This window comes from Pongo abelii, chromosome 23, assembly GCF_028885655.2.
Source record: "Pongo abelii isolate AG06213 chromosome 23, NHGRI_mPonAbe1-v2.0_pri, whole genome shotgun sequence".
Lineage (NCBI taxonomy): Eukaryota > Metazoa > Chordata > Mammalia > Primates > Hominidae > Pongo > Pongo abelii.
This window is the reverse complement of record NC_085929.1, coordinates 1368849-1380699: the sequence shown is the minus strand read 5'-3', so window position 1 is coordinate 1380699 and position 11851 is coordinate 1368849. Positions and strand designations below refer to the sequence as shown.

Genomic DNA, 11851 nt, shown 5'->3' with positions numbered 1-11851 from the left:
ATGGGGGTGCAAGGCTGTGGTCCCAGTGACTCAAAAGGCTGAAGTGGAAGGATATCTTAAGCCTGGTAGGCAGAGGGTGCAGTGAGATCATGCCACTGCACACCAACCTGGGGAAAAGAAAGAAAGAAAAAAGAAGAGACAAAGAAAGAAAGAAGGAAGGAAAGAAAGAAAGAAGATAGAAGACAGAAAAGGAAAGAAAGAAAATAGGTGTACAAGTATACATACTATATAATTTTATTCATATAAAATACTACAATCAAATAAATCTGAGGTTCTGACTTCCACTAACTGTGGAGTAGCTTGTTGAACTCCCACAAATAACAATGATGAAACTTGAATAAAATATATTATTATAGAAAAACGCCTATGCGTAATACATATATGATATGTGTGTTTAACTGCTGAATGAAGATTTCAGCTATGCTCACTGTAGCGGAGATAAGCATTGGTTTGACACTAGCCCAATGAACCCTGTTTATAAAACAAGTCTTCAAGGTAAAACAACAAAATCCAGAGTTTCTATTCTATAATTATCATTTATAGTTTCTAGTACACAATTTTAAAATTCATAAGACATGTAAAGAAACGTGAAAATGTAATCCATATACAATATCAAAAGCAGGCAGTAGAAGCTATCCCAGGTTGTTGCAATCAGCAGACAAGAATTTGAAGGCAGTTTTTATGAATATGTTCATGGGGAAAAAAGAAAATATTCTCTTCATAAACAAACAGATGTGGAACTTCAGCAGAGAAATGAACTTATATATAAAAAAACTAATAGATAAGGAAATGAAAAAAATCTTTTGAGTTTATCCACAGATTTAAAACAGCAGACAAAGCAATAGAAATTATCCAGTCTGGAAAAAAAAAAAAAGTACAAAAAGTTTAAAGGAAATGAACAGAGCTCTCGAGACCTGTGGAATGACTGAGTCTGAGGAGACGGGAGAGACAAAAAAAATTAAACAGGGCACAAAAGTAAATCAACAACTTATAGCGTAATACTTCCAAAAACTGTCCAAATACCTAAATATTTATATCTGAAAGGTCAACAAATACAAAACAATATACAAATAAAACCACACTAAGGCCATATCGTGGTTTATGAAACAAGCAAGGCAGGGCTTTTGCTTGACTTGCTATGATTTCTGCTACTATTTATGGATACTATGGAAATAAATAGTAAATAGAATGGAAGATAGGTTATTCTCAGTTTTTTTTTTTTTTTTTTTTTTTGCAAAGATGACTGTTATTAAAGGTAGATGACTTTCCAGCATGTCGAAAGGTGCGTGGCAGTGGAGGGGTGAGGAGAAGGGTCGGGGCTGAACGGGGGGCCCTGCAAAGTTCTGGGCGCGCCCAGCTTCCCGAGAGCAAGCGTTATGGCAAAGTTGGGCAGGCTGTCGTAGGCTCCCGGGCTCTGTCTTGTCAGAGAGAAATCAAACTTCAGGCACAAATAGTCGTGCAACTGGCACGTGGGGAGACTGTGTCACAATTACAAGTGAGACCACCTGCCCTGGCCACGTTGTCTCCTCGCAGGCAGGAGAAGTTTGGGAACAGATAGGCTCCCCTCAGCAGGGCGGAATTGCACTGGAAACATGGAGGGGCGGAGGAGGAGATGAAATTTTCCCCGTAGTGTTGGAACTGTAGTCTCAGATACACTCCCAGCCTTTTGGTCGCGGCAGTCGGACTATAATCCCAGCATGCGCTGGGCTTAGGGGCGGTGCCCAGCCCTGGAGGTAGGGTCAACAGGGTGGGTCCCTCGCAAGGCATCTTGGGAGTCATAGTCCTTAAACGGTTTCCAGCACCTTGATCGCAAGGCTACTGAACTACAATCCCAGCATGCACCGGGATTGGGGCGGTGTGTAACGCTGGAGGGAAGGACAGAGAGGCGCGTCCCTGGCCAGGCATACTGGCAGTTATGGTCTCTTAACGGTTTCCAGCGATTGGCCCCCGGCCTGCGGACTACAATCCCAGCAGGCACCAGGCTTCGAGGCGTTGTGCGGCACTGGAGGGAAGGATAGGGAGGTGCGTCCTTAGCCAGGCGTGCTGGGAGTTATGGTCTCTTAACAGTTTCCAGTTGGTCTCAGGGCTACCTGACTACAATCCCAGCATGCGTTGGGCTTGGGGGCGCTGCGCAGCCCTAGAGGAAGGATCGGGACGGCTGGTACCTCGCAAGGCATCCTGGGAGTAACAGTCCTTTAAGTATTTCCAGCCCGTTGGTCGCGGGGCTAACGGACTACAATCCCAGCGTGCGCTGGGTTTGGGCGTGGTGTGTAGTACGGAAGCGAAGGATAGGGAGGCGCGTCCCTAGCTAGGAGTGCTGGGAGTTATGGTTTCTTAACGGCTTCCAGCCCATTGATCGCCGACCTGCGAACTACAATCCCAGCATGCGCTGTCTGTCCTCCCCCGTGGTGCGCAGCCCTGGAGGGAGGGACAGGGCGGTGTGGACCTCGTCCTTTCCGAAGCGATGCCACATGCTGATTCTGTGCCACCCCCTCGTCAAGGGAGTCCGGAGAAGGACTTGAGGGGCAGGTTTAGGCTGGGCGGTGAGGACGGTGTGACGCTGCAAAGTGCACCTCCCTTCCGCAAATCGGCGGGGTCTGGTCCTCATTGCACAGCCCGCTGCATATCTCGGTGTCCTCTCACATCTACACCCGCGGGGGGTTGCCATAGCATCGCGCCTTTTCCAGCCCAGGGAGACGCCTGCTGTGCTAAACTCTATGGGAACTGAGACATCCACCTGCTGCGTGGCCCACTCGTGCGCAACTTCAGAGCTCTCAGGGGGTGATGCGGGCTGTGGCTCCTTCGTGAAAATGTCACCTTTACAGCGCCTTTCTTGTGATATAGAAGTTGACGCGTGAGAGAGGGTATTTATTGGGTTACCCGGGATCTGCTAACAGGAGAAGAGAAAACCACAATTCCCAGGCATAAGAATCTACCTAAAGATGATGGTTTAGGTATTTTACAGTTGAAATCACCAGCCTCACCTCAACTGAGTCCCGACTGACGAGTGTCTCAAAAACACAGTTGGTGACCTGATCCCTCGGGAACAAGTGGTGCTCCAGCTTTGCGGGGATGACTTTCAAGGTGCAGAGCACTTGGGCAGCATTTGAAGTCATTCATGTTTTACATCTCTGCTTTGGATGGAAAGTTGATCACCCACAGCCGTTGGGGATGTACCTTAATATGCTGGGGCTTATCCGTTCAATTTTTCTGTCTAGACAATGAAAACCCAGAAGTTCCACTTGCAGGTAGCCTCTTAATAATCGACGTCCCTAAGTTCCTTATGTCCTCAGGATGGTTCCTTTTGTTCCCAGATGTTACCAACTTTCACGATGCATCTAATCTGTACAAAACTGTGTATTACTCTATGTGAAAAGAATACTTTGTTCAAATTACATGTTCTTATAATTTTCACTTGTGATTAATGAGAATGGGACACTATTAAAAAAAAACCTGAAAAACCTTGTCAAAGCAATTGAATCATGTTACTGTACTTTATGAGGAATTTACCCGTTCAGGATTAATTACACATGGGTTCATCAGCACATTTGTAAAGAAAGAAAGAAAAACTGTATAGCCTTTATGAAATTGGAAAAATAAAGAACTATATATAGGGAGACCACAGCACAATACTAGGGCCCTTCTCTTATTTTAAATAGACTGTATGGGGTCGAATGCCTGCATTCCTAACCTATCCTGCAGTATTCTCATCCTACTCTTCACTGTGTATTTAGGTGGAGGTTTCTGAATTCACTTGTCCACAGCGTTAGTGGGGATGTTGTAACGTGAGGGTATCCATCACCTATCATCTTAATAATTAATGAAGAGAAGAGCCTTGAGATCTGTGTTTAGATGCACTGCTGCTGAGTATATGCCTGCAAAGACACTGCCCACAGCGATGATCTCAGAAAGTTGAACCTGATGCCACCACAGCTGCTGTTCACAGATCTAGGTGCTACTTGTGATTTGAATCTCCTGCTTAAATTTGCGCTTGTGAAGCTGCTATGCTCACCCCATTTATGACAGTACCTTTTGTGTTGCCTTTTCTATTCTATTTGTTTCCTGGGAACTCACTGTGTAACTGCAATTCAGAGAATATGTACGGATTCCACCCCCCACTACCTAAGTCACTGTACACTGGTCCCATTTGTGTCATGTTGTCAGACTCCACGCTCTTCCTCTCTAATGGAATTTGTGGAAGAAGAATAGTTACCTGTAGATCTCCTCAGTGCAATGTGGCTGGGATTGATTATGCAGCTGGGCATGTTGTCCTTGGCATCATTGACATTATTCAAAATACCTTTCCCACATTTTGAAGTTTGATACTACTTTGTTAATGCGAACACTTGCCATAGCAGGCTCTATTCAATATCTTTGTGAATTTAACTGTCAAAACAACTTATGAAGTAGGCACATGATCCCCATTTTACAGGTGAGAAAACTAATGTTCCAAGATTTTGAGTAATTTTATTAACTTTACACAACTTTCTGGTACATTTTTAACTTAATTTAGATCTCTGCCTCCACAGTGTGTGGGCTTACCTCCTTTTCTATTTTGTGCCTCTCTGCTAGCATCTGCAAGGGTACATGTTTTATTTTTAGTACATCTTCTACTTGATGGTAGGAAACTTGACAAACAGGTCCTTAGTGGGAGAGAAAACTCACTGGCATTTGTCCTTCTGTCTGCTCCTTCTTAACCTGGCAGGTATGAGAGTTATCAAGTAAGATGGAGCAGTGGTAGATCCTGACCAGTCCTCACCTGGAATATTGGTTATTATAAAACAATAGTACTCTCACTTTTTACAAGTGTAATTTCTTTGCCTTAAAGTTTTGTCTGGGCTTTCTCTTACAGGTTCCTAGGAATGAGATGAAATATTGATGAAGATAATATTACTGCCTTGCTGTCAAACAGTGACAGTCGCCTTTTTTTTTATCTCCAATTATACATGCAATACATACTGTAAAAAGAAAAGAACACATCATAAATATCTTTATAAAGTAAAAGTCTCTGCTGGTGGCCGGGAGCAGTGACTCATGCCTGTAATCTCAGCACTTTGTGAGGCCGAGGTGGGTGGATCATGAGGTCAGGAATTTGAGACCAGCCTAGCTGACATGGTGGAACCCCGTCTCTACTAAAAAGTACAAAAATTAGCTGGTCTCTGTGGCGGGTGTCTGTAATCCCAGCTACCCACAAGGCTGAGGTAGGAGAGTCACTTGAACCCAGGAGGAGAATGGTGCTGTGAGCCAAGATCGTGCCACTGCACTCTAGCCTGGGCAACAGAGTGAGACTCCATCTCAAAAACAAAACAAAAACCTTGGTTGGCCTAGTGGCTCAATCCCAGTACTTTGGAAGCCCAAGGCAGGTGAATTGCTTGAGCCCAGAAGCTCAAGGCCAGTGTGGGCAACATGGTAAAACCCTCTTGTACAAAACAACAAAAATTAACCAGTTGTGGTGATGTACACCTGTATTCCCAGCTTCTAGGGAGGCTGAGGTGGGAGGATAGTTTGAGCCTGGGAGGCCAAGTTTGCAGTGAGCTGTAATCACACCACTGCGCTTCCATGTGGGCAACAAAATGAGACCTTGACTCAAAATATAGAAACGTAATAAACTGAAAGTCCCCTTTATTCCCTTCTCCTCAAACTCACTTTTTTTTATTTGAAAAAACTGTTAAGAGGTTGTTTTTTATTCTTCTGGCTAAGTTGTATAAATTTCTTTCTTTCTTTCTTTCTTTTTTTTTTTTTGAGACAGAGTCTCTCTCTCTCACACAGGCTGGAGTGGAGTGGCAAGATCTCAGCTCACTGCAAGCTCTGCGTCCCGGTTTCACGCCATTCTCCTTCCTCAGCCTCCAGAGTAGCTGGGACTAGAGGTGCCCGCCACCACGCCCGGCTAATTTTTTGTATTTTCAGTAGAGACAAGGTTTCACCGTCTTAGACAGGATGGTCTTGGTCTCGATATCCAGCCCCCTGATCTGCCCACTTCGTCTTCCCAGAGTGCTGGGATTACAGGCGTGAGCCACCGCGCCCGGCCTGTTCTATAAATTTCTAAGTGATTCACATAAAATTTATTTTAAAAATTACATCATACTACATTTTTAAAAATTTACTCTTTCTCCAGCTGTATTCTATCTACCTATCTATCTGTCTGTATATCTATCTATCGATCTATCTATCTATCTATCTATCTATCTATCTATCTATCTATCGATGACAAGGCCTTACTCTGTCACCCACACTGGAGTTCAGTAGCTGAATTATGTCATCAATTGTGTAATTTTTTCTCCTTTATTAGTCTGCTTTTGTGACTGTTGATTAAATTTTTAATAAGTTATTATGTTCTTCAGATTCACAATTCCTGTTGGTTTTTAAAAATCTTTTTATTGATATCTCATTTTCTTTATGTATCACTTCTTCTAATATTCTTTTGTTGTCTATGTTCTGTTTCTGTTCATTAAGCAGTCTTTTCTAATTACATTTTATTGAAAACTGCACTGAATGCTAAATGTCCATCTTTACAATAAACAACTACAGTAACGGTAACTCGCACTACATTAAAACAAAAAGTACTTCTGATAGCCATTATTTTTCTATTTGGGACCATTTAAAAAATTTTTCTTTTCTTACAAAAACGGGAATGTACCTAATCAAAGGATCAAAATAGGCCATCTTTTTAAACAAAAAGACAATGATTCACAAAAGCCTATGAATAGAACATGTAACTAATTGATGCAAATCTAATAGAATTTGTTAAAATCAGTCACATCCAATACATCTGAAGTGTTCTTGTATAAAACACAACGTGAAGAAAAGAAGACTATATCAGTGTTTAAAAAAGTGGGTTTGTTCATAGACCATCTGACAAGTTACCATTAAAAGTGTTTCCTGTGACATAAGGAAATGCAATCTTATTTTCCTTGAACCCTTTTAGTGCAAGACTTTCCACTCAATAAAATAGCAGTGGATCTGAAACTGAGAAAATATACTTGATTACAAAGAGCTTGTGAAACTCAATTTTTTTTTTTTTTTTTTGCATTATCGGAGGCTTTTACTGAACTTACAACCAACTTGCCCACTCAGTATGCAGTTCAGATGTGACACATGCTTCTCTGTACAGGAGGCAGTACTGTCTTCAATCCTGTGCTTGCAGGTGTCTACCACAGGCAAACAGTTTACTCCACATTTTCTAGTAATGTGATCTTCGTATTAGCAAACAGGTGTAATGAGTCCCTGCAGACTGAAGGGACTCAAGTCACAGGATGGGGATTTCCTCTTCATGGTTTTTATTTTGATGTTTGAATCCTTGATGCAACATTCTGAGCAGGGTGTTCCGGACCTTCTGTGCCCAAGGGACTGATAAAGGAGAAAGTTCTGTTTATTCTTTGTGATTTGACGCACAGATGAAAAACCTAACACACAATAACGGAAGTTGGTCGTTAATAAATCACACCCTAGTCTTTCAGAGCTTACGTAAGCAAACAACATCTTCAGTTTTCTAGCTCTTGTAGTTTTAACACTGCAATATCAATGATGCATACGTCCAGAATCAGCTAAAAAGAGCATCAGATTCTTTTTCTCTTAGTTTATCTATTTTTCACTCTCTTGTTTCCAGGTGTATCTGAATGATTACCTTCCGGCATTGTCTGTTATTTCTCGTTGGCGTGCTCTCGATTGTCCCCGTGTTTGAGGGCTGGTTGGGAGAGGGCGCTTGGGAAGGATGTGTCACTGTCGGGAGGTTGTGAGTCACCGGGATGTCTCCAGGGAAGATCCCTTCTATGGATGCAGGAAGTCCTCCTGGAGCCACGCCCACGATGCCTGGATATATTGCTTGCTGGTCTATTTCCCACCAAAGCACAGATGTGACAAAGAATTCCTTGTTGACACAGTTTCTTAAGCTTCCTGGGATGCGACCTGTGATGGCTCGGCGGATCTCGGTGGCAGCTGTCTCCCTCATCTCCAGTGACGCCTGCTCGCTGTAGCCAGGCAGTTTGAGGAGTGCAGATGAGACTAGGGGCATCTTTCAACGGACCTGAGCAAAGCTAAAGGGCTGCGACTCATTCAGGTCGAGGACTGCCCCTCGTATCCTGCCCTCCTTGAGGGCCTGTGCTAAGGCTTTCTCATCCACCAGGCCACCACGGGCTGTGTTCACAATGAATGTTCCCTGCCTCATCTGCTTTATGGTAAAGTCATTGATGAGGTGGTGTTTATGTTCGCTGAGACTGCAGGGCAAGGAGACGCAGTGGCTCTGATACAGCAAATCCTGCTGTGTGTAGACCCTCTGCACGCCCAGGGACTGCTGGATCCCATCCTGCAAGTAGGGGAAATAAAATATGACGCTGAATCCAAAGGCAGTGGCTGGAACTGCAAAAGCCTGCTGCGTGCGACCCTAGCCGATGAGGCCCAGCGTCTCCCCACGAACGCGGGCCACTCCCGAGGCCACCTCGCAGGTCTGCTCCACGCGTTGGACTCGCTTGCCTTCCCACAGTGCCTGGAACAGCCATGTGTTCCTCCGGTACATGTTGAGGATGTGGCAGATGGTGGAGTCGGCTGTCTCTTCCACGGCTGTGGACGGGATGTTTCACGTAGCAATTCCTAGCTCACCAGCAGCCTTGATGTACACGTTGTCATAGCCACTGCCAACCTGCACGATCACTCTCAAAGCCTTGAAATTTGCCAGATCCTCCCTGTTGAGGTGATGGTGTGGTACATCATGGCGCCCACGGCTCCGTTTAGAACTTTCTCGTCGATCTCCTGTGTGCACTGCATCACAGAAGGCCACGGTGGCCAGGTCCTTCCACATGGGCATGTCCACAGTGCAGTCATGGCCGACCAGCAATGCCGCCAGTGAGTGGGGGCTTAGGGGGTCTTTCATGATCTGGCGGCGAATTCCTTCACAATTCTGTCCAGTCGCTGTCTCTTGACTTAGCGCTTATCCACAAGGGCCATTCTTTACAGAACTTTGCAACTCTCAGATCAAAAGGCAAAGCAGTCCTCTAAGACCTTAGGGGAACTCGCAGGAGTCTGTGTGCATGATGCCACTATGAACCCAATATAAATTTGTTCACAAACTCTATAGTTCACACGATGGGCTGTCCTTCTTTTTAACGGAATATAGCTTCATTGGTTCAAAGCCATTTAAGGTGATGAAACCCATTTGCTTGCAACTCAGCCACCACCGATCAGTCAATCAACGAATCTCACCACGACCCCAGGTCTGGAGCTCCTGGAGTCCGCGACCGCTGGGGGTGGAGGCGGCTTCGGCCTGGTGCAGCCAGGTGCTTGCTCCTGCTCTGAGCCTTGGGCGTGGGTTGGGGGTCCACCGGGTGTCCCACATGGTGTCGAGTCTCCTCCCTTGCCGGGGCCCTGCGGACGGGAGGAGTGTCCATGTCATTAAGGAGCTTTGATAATTATTTTGATTTTTTAAATTATATAATGCGAAAACAACAACAACAACAAAGAGTAAACCTACAAATTTTGACCTTTAAAAGTCAACAAAGATTTTTAAAGGTCAATATTTTTAGGTTTATTTTATTTCTTCAATTGGAAAATGTTTTCATCCTTTTCTGTATGCCCTGCAATCTTTTGATGAGATTCAGAAATTTATAAAACAACTGTGTAATGTAGTATGTACTAACGTTCTTACTACAAGATAATACAACAATCAGTGAGGCTGTACATCCTGGTGTTTCATTAACAGGTCTTCAATGTATCTTCTCTGGCTTTGTGTGTGTATTTTTAAGGTAAAGATATTTTTCCCATTGTTTTCCAGACACTGTAGCCCTTTGCTTCCGCAGTTGATTGCAGTGTTTGTTTCTCTGAGGCTATGATAAGCATGCAACTTGTCTTCTCACCAGTCATAAATTGTCATTCTCATTACTCTGCCATTTCCTTTAGCACTCCCTGTTGGGGGAGACAGAATCTAGCCATCAGCAGTAGCCTAAAAAGCCAAACCTTTGAACACATGTTCCACTGTTCTCATTCTATACTGAGGAAGATACTAAAAGTTGGACGTTTTCTCTTGAGCCCAATTGCTGTTCTGGGAAAGAAGAAGGGATGTGGTGAATATAAGCCAGACCTGGTTGCCTTGTACAGCAAGCTTTTCCAACCTGCCTTGTTTTGTTTTTGTTATGGCTCTGTTTTGTTTTAGGTTTTTAGCAGCCTGCAGCAATGGTTTTTAGGTTCTGTCTCTAGTGATAAGCGGCAAAGGGGGATGAGGAAAGGGCCTTACTGGCTTAAACAGAAACAGAAACTACGAACTCATGGCTGTAGTCTCCCTTGGATGCCCCATTCTACAGTAAAGGAAATACCTTTGGAATATAAAAAGAGAGAGAATAATAGGCATCATCCCAATAGGCAAGAATGAACAAATAACAAAGATGAGAGGTGCAAAGGCCAAGGAGAAAACCTTAAAAATGTGGTGTTGGAAGTTCTGCTTCAAGGAAATTGGTTCTGGAAAATTCTAGATTTACTTCTTTTGCTGCCACAGAGGGAAATTTCCTACCCTATGCTTATTATGGTCTTAAATCTTCTAAGGCTTCTCCTGCTCCTCCACTAACATTCCAGGGCATTCATAGTGAGAGCCAAAGTTCTCCTCTTCTTTCTGTTATTCCCTTGAAGGCCTTGTGGTCTGAGTGCTTTTCCATTGTTTTGGGAACTGGGGAAACCTGCACATTTTGCGAGACTTCTATGTTAAGCTGTTTTGTAAAAATCTGTGCCTCATGTCAGAAGTTTCTGAGAGTAAAAGTGCAGACATTGGGGTTTGGTTCACATATTTCAGAAACACCTAGGACAAATGTTTCTGCTTCATAATTTTCAGTCCTATGATTTCAAATGTGATCCTGCAAAAAAACTGGAAAAAAAATTTATCAGAGCCCAAAGCACCTAAGCACATATGATAAAGTTGAATCTTCTATTTCACTTTATTCTTTTTTTCATCTCTGGTAATATAGGTCAAAAAGTTTTCTTTTCCTTAGTAGAAACCAACTTAGAAATATAAACTCTCTATGCCAAACATCTCACGTGTGAAATAGTTTATTGTAGCTACTCATCTCGAAGAATTTTTAAAGACGTTAATGCCATAGAAAAACTTAGAAACTTGCCAGGAATAGAACAAATTCTTAATTGTTACATTATTTCTTTATGAGTTATTTTATTAATTAATCTTATATAAAGCTTACTGGGACTGTGATCTCTACGTTTTCCCTGCCTTGTTTTTATGTATGTTAAATCAGCCTATAATTTTAACTTCAGAGGTTTCGGAATAGCACACTTGAATTTATGTGTTATATAAAAAGTTAATTTGATAGTATGCACATCACATTAAGAAAAGATTTAGTTTGTGTCTAAGTTCACGGCATAGAAAAATTTATCATTAGTGTTTCCATTTACTTTCCTCAACATTTATCTGAATGATAGTATAATTTATTTCTAATTGCTTATTATATTGTGGTGTTCCACAGCATAGTTTACAATATTCATGTTGTTCCCGTATTTAAAAATGTAAGGCTTTTCTTCCTTTTAAAAAAATAAATTATAGGCCAGTGCGGTGGCTCATGCTTGTAATCCTAGCACTTTAAGAGATTGAGATGGGTGGATCACGAGGTCAGGAGTTCAAGACCAGCCTGGCCAACATGGTGACATCCCGTCTCTACTAAAAATACAAAAAATATAGCCAGCCAGGCGCGGTGGCTCAAGCCTGTAATTTCAGCACTTTGGGAGGCCGAGACGGGTGGATCAGGAGGTCAGAAGATCAAGACCTTCCTGGCTAACACAGTGAAACCCCATCTCTACTAAAAATACAAAAAAATTATCCGGGCATGGTGATGGGCACCTGTAGTCCTAGCTACTCGGGAGGCTG

General features: G+C 43.1%; 1 pseudogene; it reads right to left on the bottom strand.

Moving 5' to 3' along the window:
- Positions 1-6353: 6353 nt before the first annotated feature.
- LOC134761182 (C-terminal-binding protein 2-like) lies at positions 6354-9354 on the bottom strand (annotated as a pseudogene).
- Positions 9355-11851: the final 2497 nt, after the last annotated feature.